The sequence below is a fragment of the Cynocephalus volans genome, chromosome 8, assembly GCF_027409185.1.
Source record: "Cynocephalus volans isolate mCynVol1 chromosome 8, mCynVol1.pri, whole genome shotgun sequence".
Lineage (NCBI taxonomy): Eukaryota > Metazoa > Chordata > Mammalia > Dermoptera > Cynocephalidae > Cynocephalus > Cynocephalus volans.
In genome coordinates this window covers 135,173,955-135,186,704 of record NC_084467.1, presented here as the reverse complement: position 1 = coordinate 135,186,704, position 12,750 = coordinate 135,173,955, and the positions used below count along the sequence as shown (strand labels likewise).

General features: G+C 40.5%; 1 protein-coding gene across 1 annotated transcript in view; it reads right to left on the bottom strand.

Moving 5' to 3' along the window:
• The window catches only part of SOAT1 (sterol O-acyltransferase 1), a 66,518-nt gene extending 61,308 nt beyond the window's left edge, over positions 1 to 5,210 (bottom strand). The window contains exon 1 of the mRNA XM_063104724.1: positions 5,047 to 5,210. The gene's annotated coding sequence lies outside the window, so the exon portion shown is untranslated. The remainder of the gene's footprint in view (positions 1 to 5,046) is intronic.
• Positions 5,211 to 12,750: the final 7,540 nt, after the last annotated feature.

The following is a 12,750-nucleotide window of genomic DNA, read 5'->3' as shown; positions in this document are numbered from 1 at the left end:
TCTACTCAAATGCCCCCTCCTCAGGAACTTCCTTGTCAATGCTATCTAAAACATTGTGGAAACCCTACTCCCCTTCTCTCCCCTTACCCTGATTTATTTTTCTTCAGAGCACTTATTATCGCCCAATATATTACATTGTTTATTTTCTATCTACCCCACATGACTGTAATCCCCATGAATAGTAGAATTTTTTCTTGTTCACCATTTTCATCCAAGTATCTAGAACTGTGTCTGAACATGTTCTACACTTAATACAATTTGTTGAATGAATTAATAGGTAGTTACCAAGTATTTTCACATACATTAAGGATGTAAAACAAGATTGCTCATCACATGTTCATGATGCAATCATTAACAGGCTAGTATGAGAGGTGACACTGAAGAATCACTTTTATTCCTAACTTTATCTGTTAATACTAAAAGATAAATATAAAACAATTAATGAGAATATTTACCTAGTTTGGGATTTTAATTGTCTACACAATATTAACATGATCTGTTCTAGAGCTTAGATTTTTTATTAAATCAGCCATTTAGGACCCAATTCTAAACATAGGTTGCCTAAAAGATTCTGAAAAACAATTTGCTGACAAGTGCCATGCCCTTTACTACAATGGAAAAGCTCTCAACCTTGAGATTGTTCTCCTGAAACAATTCAAATAATTAGAATGATAACCGTTATTAGAATTATTAACAGTAGCATTATTAGTAGTAGTAAGTTCTCTTTAGTGGGTACTTACTATTTGCTAAATTCTCTAAGATCTTTATACACTTTATCTCTTATTTCTAACAATAACCCCACAAGGTGGGTAATCCCAACCCCATTTTTAAATAGGAAAAAGTAGTGACTGCCAGAAGTATAACTACAGATGACAGTAAAGGAGGAAAGAATTTTTTGTAAATAGAAACCAATATTTAAAAGAAAAAGGGCTGGCTGGTTAGCTCAGTCAGTTAGAGCACAGTGTTATAACACAAAGGTCAAGGGTTTGGATCCCTGTACCAGCCAGATGCAAAAAAAAAAAAAAAAAAAGAGGATAGGTCTTTTAGTATAGGACCAAAAGTATCATGTTTCTTATCAGTTCCTCAACATATCAGTGTGTCAAAGCAGATCTTAGCTGAAGTTCATGCTTTAATGACCCTGGCACATATTTTTTTTAAAAAAAGAAAAAAAGCTGTAGTAGTTTAAACACCGAATTCAAGAAAAAAATTTTTAATTTGCGGTGAAATGATTTTTTTTAAAGTTCTGACACTTAAAAGGTATGTGCCAATTATCTGAAAATTCACACACATTAAGTACCTCATCCTTCAATATTGTAATACAGAGGTCAACCCCATTGTATTATTTATACGTACACACAGAATGCCTCAAAGAGTCATAATTAACAACTTAAAGAAGTCAAGAGTCCTCATGGAGAAAGTGACATTAGAACCAGGGTTCAGAGAAGGAATATAAGTTTGCTAGGCACAAATAAGGATGCGAGGAAGGGTGCACTCTATGAAGAACATATGTAAAAGTACAGACCTTGGTGACAGATTCACTAATTCAGACATTTTATGGACATCTACTCTATGCCAGGCTCTAGGGATATGAAGATGACTACAACAATCTGTGCTCTCAAAGAGTGAAAATCTAGTGGGAGAAAGACACAAAAACATAATTATAACACCTACAGATATTATGGAACAGTGATTGAGATGTAAATAGAATATGAAGGGAACACAAGCCTAGTGTCCAAAGAGCTTAGGGGCAATTAGGAAAGGTCTTCTGGAAGAAACTAAAATGTAGGTTAAATCTTAGATGAAGGGAAGGAATAAGGATGGAGCTCAGGGTACATGGAAGGGCAAGAACAAAAGGTCAAGGGGCTTTAGGGGCCATTCTAAGGAGTCTGGAACTTATCACATAAACAAGAAGCTAATTTTTTAAACAGAGGGTGACTTGATATTTGTCTTTAGGAAAACAACTCAGGAAACAATGGGGAGGGTGTGCTAGGGAGTTTACACACAAAAAGGCAAAGGCCTTAAGTAAGGCTCAAATAATATGTGTTTATTAAATGAAGAAATGAATTAATGAAGAGGGAAGAGACAAGGGAGATGAGATAAATTTACAAACATTAAGCTGACGAGTCTTTGAGATATCCAGCTGGCTACATAGAAGACAGTTGGAAATACAGACCCCAAGTGAGTTCTAACTCACTAAGGTCATATATAGGCTACAGGTGTGCCATTATGCCAAGTAAGTAAAGGTGGAAGAGAAAGAGTAGATAAACTCCACATGATGTGCCTATGGGTCAGCCATGTGATTATGATGAATATAGGCAGCTGAATATACAAGTCTTGGCTGAAGATAGAGATCTGAGACTCATCAGTGTACAGGTGGTGGCCAAGGCACATGAAGGAAGTCTCCCAGGGAGGTGACCTAGGAAACAATAAAGCAAACATTTACATAGTACTTACTATGGCTCATTTAATCATCATAACAACTATGCAGTCGATACTATTATCCCATTTTACAGATAGGTAAGTAATTTCCCCCAATATTATGGGGCATTTAAAGAACAGTAAAAAAGAAAGACCTAGGAGAGATCAGAGGAGAACCAGAAGCAAGCAATGTTGACAATCAAGTTAGAGGACTCAAGAAGAGGTAATCTGGGCCAGCAGATTAGCTCAGTTGGTTAAAGTGTGGTGCTGATAACACCAAGGTACAGGGTTTGTTCCCTTTATCAGCCTGCTGCCAAAAAAAAAAAAGAAAGAAAGAAAGAAAGAAAAGGTAATCTGTGTTCATATTCCACAGAAAATTCAAGACCGGAAAAAAAAAAAGGTAGGAAAAAAAGGGGAGTGAGACACAAGATATTTCACAACTATATACAGTTTCAGAAAGGACAAAGAGTGGGTTGCAAAATGAGCTGAGGAAGTGAAAACAGTGATCATAAGACTAGTCTCTCAAGAAGTCCAGCAGTGAAGGAACCAGGCAGTAGAGTTTACTATGCCAGTAACACTTATAGTGCTCAAGCAGCCACAATAGATGTACCACATACCTCATTTAAGTTTTAAAATTTCCATTAAAAATTTTTTTTCCATTCTTAAATATGCAGGAGATTCGGAAATGCTAAGAAACTGTTCAAAGTCACTCAGCCAGTAAGTGTCAGTGGAAATATTTTCCCCCTAGGTGACATAAAGCTATTTAAAAATACAACGCACTGACCAAGAATTGCTTAAGAATCTAATCTGCACATTGCAATTATGTAATGCTCAGTGTGATAAGTATCTAATTTGCCTTAAGAAAGCAAAAGAAAAGCAATTGGTTTGAGAAACAAATGAACCGTGTTGGAAAGAAGTGTCAACTTTAGCCTAAAAATTTGAAAAGAACATATAAATCTGTATCACAAATAAATACTGAGTGACTACTCCAGGTGAAGAACTTGGCTACATCATCCTGAGATTCAGTGAGGGAAAAGAGAAATTGGGGTAGAATTTACAATCCAAAACATAAGATTTCTCCCACTTCCTTCAAACAGAGGTTTGCCCTAGTACAACCCTACAGCTTTTATGCATCACAGAACTGGGTTATTAAGTCAATTAGCAAAACTGAAGAACACGAACAAATTCTCATTTACATCAGTATAGTTAGTAGAATCATTTATCCAATGTGGCAAATTCCAAAACAAAGGCCTCCCCTTTGACCAATGGAATTTGACTGGCCTTTGTAAAAAACTTTTCCATTTCTTTCCCATAGGAAATAGGCACTCTTCCCTAGCTAATATTTCATCAAAAGTCCCTTCCTCTGTTCTCCAATGCATCCCTTCTTTCACTGTGCCACATATTGGGCTAGACCCTGAGAATTAAGACATAACATAGACTAGCCCAGCCTTCGTTAAATTAAAGCATCTAATTAATTAGCACAACACATTATAATTGATGATTAACTGCTGTTAAGGAGAATACAGAGTGCTAAGACCGCTTAACCAGGATGGGGTGGTTTCCAGAGGAAGTGACATTTGGGCTGATATTTGAGGAATGTATAGGAGTAGGGAGAAGGGAGAGGATTAGAGAATTAGAAGGTGGAGGAAACCTCTAAAGGCCAGGAGATAGGAAAGAGAAAGAGGCTTTCCAGGAACAAAAATAAAGCCAGAGTGGTTTAAGCTTGCAAAGCCAGGAGGAAAGTGGCCCAAAGGAGTTGGAGATAGGAAGAGTGGTATTTTGGTCTTTGTTTGTCCTGAAGAATGTGAAACCTCGGAGGAGTTCTAAACGCGTGATGCACTGAGACACGTGCATTTCTAAATGATTTCTCTTCAGTGCATCAGAGTTCCTCCCAAAACCCATCCTCATGCCTTGACAACACATAGACTTCCCTAACAAGTCACTCATCGATACCGCCCAACTCGAAGCAAGAAAAAGAACGAAACAGATGCAGCCACTTAACTATTAAAAAGTGACCAATGAACTTAACCTGTATATAAATATAGAGAATAAGTTTATAGCGGTTTCTCACAAATAACTTCTAAATATACATATCACTTAGATTACATGGCTATTAACATTTAAGGACAACGACAGAAACTACACCCTAACATTTTAAAATGAAACATGAGCTTGATTAAAGGTTTTGGTGGCCACATAGACGTCGATGTCTTGTAGTGCCGTCCTTCCCTTCACACAGTTTTCCTAAATCAATCAGAGGCTGACTTCCTAGGTGCATTTTTTTAGTTTCGCTTTTTAAAGAATAAAAAGTCTTCTAATTCTTAACTTTCCTTACTATCGGCTTGAAAGATGCCACGGGATTTGGGGCACCAAACAAGCGTGCGAGGTTTCAAAGGCGGCCAGCAATCCGGGTGCCCGACGGTAACTTTCCTGCCCGCTCCTCCTGAACTCCCGGGACTCGCGGAGCCTTCCCCGCCCCCGGCCGCGGGCCTCGCCCGCCTCAGGACAGCCCAGGACGAGGCCAGGCCCGCCGGCCCGCGGTCGCTGCCGCCGCCACGTCTCCCCTTCCTCTAGGAAGCGGATGGCCCTGGGCGGGAAGTGAGGAGGGGAGCGGGAGCCTGGCATTACCTGAGGCCCGAGCCCGGCTGCCGCGACCTCGGCAAAGAGGTCGGAGCCGGGAAGCCGTCGCAGTGTGGCCGGCGGCAAGATCTGCTCCGGGAAGCTCGCCGGACACCCAGGACCCGCAACGCCGCCAGCCTAGCGGCCGCCGAAGATAAACCGCCGGCTCCCCGGCCCCCGCCCCCAACCTGCCAGTCAGCTCCGCCGCGTCACGCGCAAGACCGGCGCTGGCTCAACATGTTATTGGTGGTCCCGGCGGCCGCTAGGCTCCGCCCACCGTCACAGCGCCCCGCCCCTTGTCGGGCGCACCGGTACCCAGCGTGGGAGCCCTCGGATGGCCCTGGCTCCCTGTGAGGGAGGCTTCACGCTGGCAGATCGTGACACCGGCGACAACTGCCTGCTTTCCACTTCCACCCCCCGGCGATCGCATATACGGCAGAAAGGGGAGCGAGACAACTTCCTGCAAGTCCGAAAGGGCACCCTGCGTGGTAGCGTGGGCCTGGGGAGTCTGGAGCTTGTTCTGTAGACTCGCAGGAGCCCCGTCTGGTACTGTGTGAATCATTGCAAGTTTACAGTGACCATCGAGGAACAGAATAGAAGTACTAGCCAGAAGCCAGAATCACTAGCTTGTATGCACACCATGCCTTTGTCATGGGATGCTTTATGCTTTGTAAACCGTACTTGTCAGTGTCCGTCAACAATAGTTGAACTAGATAAAGAGACATAAGTAAGGCTTGAAACAATGGGACAATTAAGTAGTTTGAAAGGTCCTTGGGACTTCATAATCAAAGAAAAAATGATGCAGACAGATTTAGGACATAGATAAGATACTACAGTTAATCGCTTAGATTTTGCAAGGCAAAAGTGTATGTGAATTTAGGTTAAAGATAGGTGAAAGGGGAATGATGAGAGGAGCAGACGCTTGAAGACTAGCACTCAGCCAGCAAACCAGTATCAGCTAACCAGGCCGCGCTCATCCCTCTGTCCCTACTCCAAACTGCTTGGTACGGCCACTTTTCTACAAGTCAGGATGCCCTGAACAAATGGACCAGTTTTACCAAAACAGACTGCTTCATGTGGACTTCTGTTTGGTTTTTGGTGGCTGATAGGTAAGTGGATCTGAACCCTTGATGTTACAACACGGTACTCTAATGAACTGAGCTAACTGGCCAGCCCTCTGTGGACCTTTTTACAAAGTGGATTTGTGGAAGTTCCCATGGCCACCCAGAGCAGGCAGCACTGTTCAACCAAAACAGAACTGGCCTCAGCATTCAGTTGAGTTCAGCACTAGCCATCATTGGCAGACCTACCAGTTTGCTTCTTATGCAGCTATTTTGATTACCGCTTCTACCAACTGTATAGTGATAGCATCTGATAGATCCCAACTGCTTTTGTGCCTCAACTCTCCCTTCCCAGCAGTTAAAGAATAGTAGGAACACAGGGATTAATTTCTGTTGGGAGTCTTCTGGCCATCTTATATACACACCAGAAGAGTCTTGCCTTTTCATTATTTCATTTATTTGTTCAAAAAATATTAGGCTGGCCGGTTAGCTCAGTTGGTTAGAGCGCAGCCTTATAACACCAGGGTCATGGGTTTGGTTCCCCATACCGGCCAGCTGCCCGCCCCCTCCCACCCCCTGCAAAAAAAAAAAAATATATATATATATATATATATATATATATATATATATATATATATATATATATATGGTGCTAGGGATACAGCAGTGAATAAAACAGAAGATGCCCCTGCACTTAGAAGCTTATGTTTCTAGTGAAAAATATAAATAATAAAACATGTTAAGATAATTGCAGGTGGTGATATGTGTTGAGAAGAAAACAAAACGGAGTGGTCAGGGAAGAACTTTCTGAGGAAGTGATCTGAGCTAAGACCTAGATGATGAGGAGCCAGCCATACCAACCATGGGGAGGAAGAGCATTCCAAACAGAAGACAATGGGTGTGAAGGTCCTTATGTTGAACAACTTTGACTTCTTTGAGGAACAGGAGGCCAGGAGGCTTGAGCACAGTGAGTGGGGGTATAAGATTGAGGTTGGAGCATTAAGCAGGAGCCTAGTCATGTTGTTTGGATTTTTTTTGTTGCTGAGTGCAAAGGAAAGATAATTAAGGGCTTTGGATTTTTTTAATCAACCTATTTTATAGGTTGACGTGGAGGGGAGCAGAAATGGAATGAAGAGAAGCTAGAGAACAAAAGGAAGTTATTGGGCAAGTCCATGGGATAGATGACAGTTATCTGGATTAGGGTGGTTGCTGTGGAAATAGAAGTTGGAAGATTTCATATTTTCTTGAGGTTCAGGTGTGAAGAAAGGTAGCAAACAAGGTAACTTGTTTCCTCAAACAACTGGAAGGATGGCCATGCCAGTTAGTGCAAAGGCAATACCATATAATATGATTGGAGGAACTCTGAAAGCCGCTGCCCAGACTCCCAATCTCTCCCACTATGGTCCTGAAAAATCTCACATCACTCAATCCTTGGGATCAAGGCTTGGTTAAATGCTAATGCTGGCTTCATCATATTCCAAAAAACACATGTATTGAACTTGTACTAGTTGCTAGGGATAGAAAGATGAATAAGATGTCTATTAGGGAGACAGATAACTAAGCCACTTCAAAACAATGGGATAAGTATTAAATAAAAAGGGGTTTTAAAAAATGCCTACCTAGCAGCATCATTAAGAGGACTAAATGAGATAATGCCTACAATGCTTCATGTACAGACATCGGCATATAGAAGTGCTCAATCAGTATTACAGTTATTATCATTATTGTTGATGTTATTATCTTCTGGACACAGTGGGAGCAGATGGAATTATTACCATGGCTGGCAGCTGGAGGAGAGAGAAGAGAGAATGGAGAAAAGGTAACTCAGCCTACCTTTCTGAACCAGTAGGAGGAGTTAGTTGTCAAGGAAACGAGGAGGGACATTCTAAGCAAAGGAAAACAAGGTTGAAGTCCACAAGGCAAGAAGGAGCTAGAACCATCTAGGGGATATGAAGATAGCTGAGTACTGGAAAGTGTAGGGTGCTTCCCAAGAAGTGGCAAGAGGTAAAAGTGGTATCAGGACTTAATGAGTTTTTAGGCCTTGCTGAGACATTCTGATTCAGACCCTTGTAAGAGTGGGGATCCAGTGAAGGATGTTAGGTAAGGGGGGTGAGGGGCATGGTTTAGGAGACCATACTGGAGGGAGATGCAACTGAGATGCAATAGAAGGGTGATGTGGTAATACAGGTGAGAGATGATAAAGGTCTAAACTAAGGCAGTAGCAAGTGGGTTACAAAGAAGGCATATTTGAGAGATATTCAAAGAACAATTGACAGAATTAGATAATGTTTGGATGTGGAGGGTAAGAAAGTATCCAAGATTTATGACTTAGCAGGCTGGGTAGCTGGAGTTAATGCTGACTGAGGTAAGAAAATACATCCCAGAAGGGGCAAGAATAAGCTTTACTTGGGTTAATATTTAAGCTGCATTGGTCTGCCTCCTACTGAGACCTGAAGGAATTGAACAAGAAGCAATCAAGTTTTGTTTTTACCATGAAATAGTGTTTACGTTATTTTCTGGTCATGTCAATAATGCATACTTATTGCAGAAAATAAAATCAAATACAGAAAAGTACAAAGATAAAAGCCATCTAACATCCTACGCAGAGATGCAGCTGTATTTTGATGAGGAAAAGGGAAAGAAAAATGGCTTGAGCCTGGGGACTTAACCCCACTGCCAGGAGGCACTGGGTTTTACAGGAGATCCAAAAGGGAAAATGAAAAGGAACCAAACAAGGTTTTAAAACACAAACATCTCAGTTCTCTGAAGGGCCACATCTCCCTTAATAACACCAAACAGGGGCCGGCCCCATGGCTCACTCGGGAGAGTGCGGCACTGGTAGCGCCGCGGCCACAGGTTCGAATCCTATGTAGGGATGGCCGGTGCACTCACTGGCTGAGCATGGTGCAGACCACACCATGCCAAGGGTTGCGATCCCCTTACCAGTCAAAAACAAAAAAACACCAAACAGGCAATAAAGCTTTATCCCATCCCAAATATGTATAATTTTGCCATTGGCACTCAGGCATAGGGAAAACACATAGACTAATCTGGAATGAAGGTTTTGTGATTGAGTAAGACAATGATGCAAGGGTGTATACCAGGGCATAGACCTTGATTGGTATGTTCCCGAAAACTCTTGGAGAACTATAATCCTGTCTTGTTTATGCATTCCAGAAGCACCTAAAACAATACTCCTACCAATGGGTCAGCTGATGGATGTACTGAATGAATTAACAAAACTAACTAAAGGCATGAAGTCCAAGGTGTGGGTCAATCTCAAAGACAAAAGGAGTCAGACACAATTTCATTCCTTCTTTTAGTGATTCTGCTTGCAAGCTATGTCACCACTGGTTTTTCTACAAACAGAAGGTTTTATATACAAGGGAGAGAGTGATCTATCCCAGTTAACAGCTTGACTCCACTGATTCTCCCTAGCTGTAAATAGCAAACAAAGTACATTCTAGGCACCACCATAAATATGATATAATAGTTCAAGAGATGTACATACACAAGGAAACAGCATCAAGCTTTTCTGAATCACTGCTGGTGAAAGGGTACTACCATCTGACTGCCCCGTGTAAGAATGGAAAAGCTTCTGCACAGCTGTACTAATGACCCAGTTCATCTTTTCTGACGTATCTACTAGAAGTTGTTTCCCATAACCCTTTCTCTGAAAGGAAGGGGCTAGTTTCCTTTAATTGCCTAATGTGGATTTTTTTAATTCCACAAGTAATATAGACTTATTCCTTATTATATAAATAACACAAGCTTGTTGAAAAATTCAGAGGAGTATATAAAATTATAAAGAAAGAAAATAAAAATCACCAGAAATTCTACCACCCTGAAGTAATCACCTTTAACATTTTGGTGCCCACTTTTTTTATACAATTCTTTATGAATATAGACACACACAATATTGAATTTTTTTCACTGTGGACTTTGCATTTGTGTATGTTTCTTATAGGCTTTTTTTTTTTTTTTTTTTTGGCAGCTGGCCAGTACAGAGATCAAACCCTGGGCCTTGATCAGCACTCTAACCAAATGAGCGAACCAGCCAGCCCTAGACTTTTTTTTTTTTTTTTTTTAAAGATGACTGGTAAGGGGATCTCAACCCTTGGCTTGGTGTTGTCAGCACCACGCTCAGCCAGTGAGCGAACCGGCCATCCCTATATAGGATCTGAACCCACGGCCTTGGTGTTATCAGCACTGCACTCTCCCGAGTGAGCCATAGGCCGGCCCCCTAGACTTTATTTTTTACAGTAGTTTTAGGTACACAGGAAAGTTAAGCAGAAGGTACAGAGATTTCCCACAAACCTCCCCCATTATCAACATCTCCCACCAGAGTGGTACATTTGTTACAATTGATGCACATCATTATCACACAACCTCCATAGTTTGCATTAGAGTTCATTCTTTGTACTGATGTTATTTTTTTAAAGGACTTTTTTTTTTTTTTTTGGTGACCTATAGCTCTTCTTGAGGTAATTACTTTATTATCTGGTAAGCAAATAGAACTTGATTTTGTTTGGTCCAAGTATATCCCTCTTTCTGAGTTGAGAGTTTATACCTTAACCAATTTTCCATATTTAGTAAACTTTTGTTATCATTTTATACTCTTTAATTATATTCCTTCTAAACCTTCATTTTTTTCAATATTGAAAATTCCCAGTCTTTCTAGATTATCATACTACAGCTTCTCTTTTGGCCTCCATGATCAATAAATACCTTTTTGACTGTCTCCATATCTTTAAGTAACTACATTTTCCTTAAGGTTCAGATGGTTTGATGCACCATAGTATAATGTAATAGTAGGATTGGATTTTGTTTGGTTGGTTTTCATGGCTTTCCAATATTGCTTAGCTTCAGGGTCTTTGAGGCCACAGGAAAACACTGAGCTAGTTCACAGTGACTTCAAGGCATCTTTGTAGGATTATATATTATATGTGAGAGCCCAAGTATATTATGAATGTAGTTTTTCCCCAAGTCTAACTCACCTACACTTCTCTATATTGGGTTCATTTTTTACTTACTAACTCAGCCTCTTGAGATTTTTTTCCTTTTTAAAAAAAAAATTCCGTCAGATTGATATTTCTCTACAAGGAAAACAAAGTGATGGGTAAACCCCAACTTTTTCCTTATGAATGTCTTTTTTTTTTTTAAATTTTTTAATATTTTGGCAGCTGGCCAGTATGGGGATCCAAATCTGTGACCTTGGGGTTATAAGGCTGCGCTCTAACCAACTGAGCCTAAACAGCCAGCCCCCCTGTGAGTTTCTTATGTCTACATTATATGTTAAAATGTTAGATGAGGGCTGGCCAATTAGTTCAGTTGGTTAAAGCATGGTGTTATAACACCAAGGTCAAGGGCTCAGCTCAGATTCCCTTACTGGCCAGTGACAAAAAAAAAAAAAAAAAAGAAAAGAAAGAAAAATTTTAGATGAAACTCAAGCCCAGGGATCCTAACCTTTTGTTTCTACTTCTAACATTTTTTCTGACCTGGGGAAAATGAATTTTAGTAGCTTTTCCTGCAGAAGTCTCTCAAGGACTTTTTGAAAAACAAGTTTTTATCTGTGTGTGATGTCCTCTTTCCCAGACATTTATTTCAGGACATCTTTTCCATTCCACTTGCCACTGTCCCAATTAAGGTCATCCTTACCTCTCACCTGTAATTGCAGGTGTAACTGTATCCTAACAAGTATCCACACCTCTATTGTTTCCTCTGCAACCAGACCAGTCTTCATAGAGTGATGCTATAATTATGTTATCACAGTATTCAAAAATCCTCTAGGCTGCCCAATTAGCTCAGCTAGTTAGAGTGTGGTGCTGATAACACCAAGATCCAGAGTTCAATCACTGTACCAGCCAGCCAACAAGAAAAAAATAAATAAAACCTGCTATAGCTCCCTGTGCTAGAGATTGCTAGTTTCCTTCTCAATATCTATATCCCCTTTTTCTTTAGTAACAGAATCCTGATTTTATTATGGACAGTAGTGAGTGTGCCTGGCTAAAAGACCATAGTTTCCAGCTTTCCCTGCAGCTTGAGGTATCCAATGAAATGTAAGCAGAATTCATTGGATGGGCTTCCAGAAAAACTCCTTAAAGAGATGATGACTCATTTCGGAATTGCACATATTTGCTTCTCTACCCCATTTTCTTTATTCCTTTCTAGAAAATTAACATAATATTTGGAGCCCCAGACACCACTTCAAACCATGAGGAAACTGAGGATGAAAGTCAAGACAAAGAAGAGTGGAACAGAAAGATGAAATGAGCGTAATGGCTGTGGAGCCTTCATAGTAGTCCTAGACTGTCTCTCTCCAGACTGCTTTATGTGAGAGAGAAATAAATTATAATTTTGTTACCCATTTATATGGATCTCCTGCTGCTAAACCTAGTTCTAATGAACACACTAGCCATTACCTACTAAACTAGGTACAAATTTTTGAAAATAGCATTCAAGACCCTCCACAGTATGGTTCTAAAATCAAAAAAAGATTTAAATTATTATGCAAAATTTTTTCACATATCATCTACTCTCCCCACACTCATATCCAGTCAGAATGAGAATACCATTATTTCTCTGCTCTGTGTCTTGGATAATTCTATTCCCTCATCTGCAGTTCACCTATAGCTTCACATCTCTGCCTGTT